Here is a 3,178-nt window from a genome sequence, read left to right on the forward strand (position 1 = left end):
GAAAAAAGTGAGAAAGAAAGCAAAGAAAATGAGAATGGACAAAATGAAATCGGGAAATGCTTCCTTTTGGAGCTTATATGTTTGCTGATCCAGGGTCTTGGGATCTGATGGTATTTGCCACTGTATTATAAGCTCGAGTTGATAAATCTGGCACAGAAATGGGTCTGTAAAGCTCTAACTCCTGGCACTTTCCTTGAAATTTCAGTAATGATTGGATTCCAGATACAAATTTAAATGGCCTGGCTTCTTGTAAGTGTTTTATTAAGTCACACATTATAACAAAACTTGTTCATCTCATACTTATCTTAAAAATAATTTAGGGCTTCCCTGGTGGCGCAGTGGTTGAGAATCTGCCTGCTAATGCAGGGGACACGGGTTCGAGCCCTGGTCTGGGAAGATCCCACATGCCACAGAGCAACTAGGCCTGTGAGCCACAACTACTGAGCCTGCGCTCCGCAATAAAAGAGGCCACGATAGTGAGAGTCCCGCACACCGCGATGAAGAGTGGCCCCTGCTTGCTGCAACTAGAGAAAGTCCTCGCATAGAAACGAAGACCCAACACAGCCAAAAATAAATAAATAAATAAATAAAATATTATTCTAATGAAATATTAAAAGGCAAGAAAAAGAGATGAAAGACACCCAAATTGGAAAGAATAAAACGTCTTTATTTTCAGATAATTCATGTACTGAGATTAAACAAATAAATAAATGGATGGAGGACGGCGAGGGCCAGGTTCCTCACTATTGCAGTGAGAGTTTACAGATAAGTAACAGGGAAGATTCGAACAAACGATGTGGTACTGGGTGAGAGATGGTGGCATCAGTATGAACTTATGTTTAGCTTTATACATATCTGTAATTATAGATATGTGTGTAAGCACATGTTAGTACACAAATATGCACTTCCTAGCTCTGTCCACTAAGAGGATCGACCTAGAAGCAATGACATTCAAGTAGCAATGAGCATACCCAACACCCAGATATTGATTTCTAATAAGTAGAACCAGGAGTCCTTGGAGGAATGGCTAATTCCAGAGCTAGGGGCAAGCAGTATACAAGAAGAGTCTAGAGCATCTTATAATGCCCTCCAATAAAGCCTCAATTAAAAAAAACCCAAATCCCCAAAACAAATGGGGGTTTATGAAAGGGACACAAAGGTCAACTGAAAAACTCTCAACATCCAAAGCTGGAACAATTTGAGCATAAAATAAATAAAGTAGTATCAGATTATAAACCAAAGCATAAGATAAACATCCATGAATCTATACTGTAAATAAATGATTGAATAAATAAAGAAATGGGGAGAATAGACAAATTTCCCATGCATAAAATCTTCAAATAATTTACGCAGATACTCTCCCCAGGATCAAGAAAGTAGAGCATAACTCCCTGCCCTTTAAGTGTGAGCTGCACATAGGGGCATCCTTCTAAAGAGTACAGCATAAACATGGGGAATCTCTTTGAGTTCCCCTAGGCTCCTATGAGGCAGACACTATTATTATCCCTGAGGCTCAGAGAAGTTAAATCACCCACTCAAGGATACATGGCTACTAAATCCAGCTAGGTTTTGAACCCAGGAATGTTAAATTGCTTAAATTGCTTTTTCCATTATACCATGTAGTCTCGAGTTATAACAGCACCACAGAAGAAAAGCCACTCAAGTGCTGCAGCAGGCTGAGAGGGACAAAAAGGAGAGAGAAAGGGGATGCTACTCAACGATGGGCTTTTTACTCTTTGGAGAGAGATGTGTGGTACATACACGTTCAACTGACTTGGAAGGAGGTCCTATGAGCCACTGAGTTTCTAACGATGTAATCAGGAGTCAACACGTGGGCAGAAAATAGGTTCCCTTTGCAGTTCATTATCTTCAGAAAGCTTTTCCAGCCTCCAGCCACTCTTCCACTCCAGCTCTCTTACTTCTTTCCTCTTCTCGGCTTATTTGGATTGGCTTTTTCCCCACTTCTCTCACTCTCAACCAGAGACAGAGGATCCAATGCAGGAGGCAGACAGACTTGGGCTTCAACCCACTGCCACTTGCTGTGTGAGTTTTGGCACGTTGTTTTATTGCTAAATTTCTGGGGATTGTATTATATTATGTTATGTTATATTGTGTTATGTTACAATCTTCTTGGTGTTACTGTGAAGGTTAATGAGATAATGCATGTCAGATTTCTAGCAGGGTTCCTGGCATATTGCAAACACCAAGAGACTATATATATACTGGCTATACAACCTTCTCGAACTCAGAGACTTCTGTCTCTTCTGCCCCCTTCTGTGCCATAATTCTATTCTTTTTGAAATGTTACTTGTGACCCACTTGTCCCAGGATGTTTTGCCAGAGGAATCCACTCCATTAAACAAGCAGCCAATTTTTTTTTTAACCCAAATTTCCTTTCAGCATACTCTTCTGATTATGTGATGCCAGCCAGTTACGTGTATGTTCATCTTTTTCCCTTACGTACAAGTGGGGAGAGGAATGATGAGATAATGATGAGGAGGCTGTGGCTTCTACTCCTTTATCTATGTCATTCGGGCCAAACTAATTTCACTTTTTGCACCTTAGTATCCTCAGCTATAAAATGGAAATAATAAGACCTTTCCTGTCCACTTCACAGGGCTATCATAAAAGCCCAATAAGATATACTATATTAACTATTTAGAAAACCTAGGAATGCTCTATGACTATGAGGTATTGTTATTCAAATATAGAGCTTCTTATGAGCTTTAATTTTTAGCTCTGTGATCAGTTAACTTTTGATATGGAGCAAACAACCGCAAATTCTCAGTGGCATGCAACAATAAACATTTATTTCTCACACATCTGTGGAGTTCAGCTGATGTAGGCTGGGCTTGCTCCTACGTCTGGGAGGTGGCTGGAGTTTGGCTGACCAGGCAGAGCCTGGCTGAGTCAGTTTGGTTTCACATGTTTCTCCTCCTCTTCCCAGGATTAGTGGGCTAGCTCAAGTGCGTCTTTGTCTTTCTCAGGGTCATGGCGGAAGCATGAGAAAGCAAATGAAAACATGCATGGCCTCTTGAAGCCTAGGCTTGTGATTGGCACATCATCACTGCTGTTGACCAAGCAATTCACATGGCTGACCTCAGGGGTAGGGATTTTGCACCACCCACTGTGGGAGAAATTTTCAAAGTTTCATGAGAAAGGGCCTAGGTATAAGGAA

The sequence above is a fragment of the Balaenoptera acutorostrata genome, chromosome 8 (genome assembly GCF_949987535.1).
Source record: "Balaenoptera acutorostrata chromosome 8, mBalAcu1.1, whole genome shotgun sequence".
NCBI lineage: Eukaryota > Metazoa > Chordata > Mammalia > Artiodactyla > Balaenopteridae > Balaenoptera > Balaenoptera acutorostrata.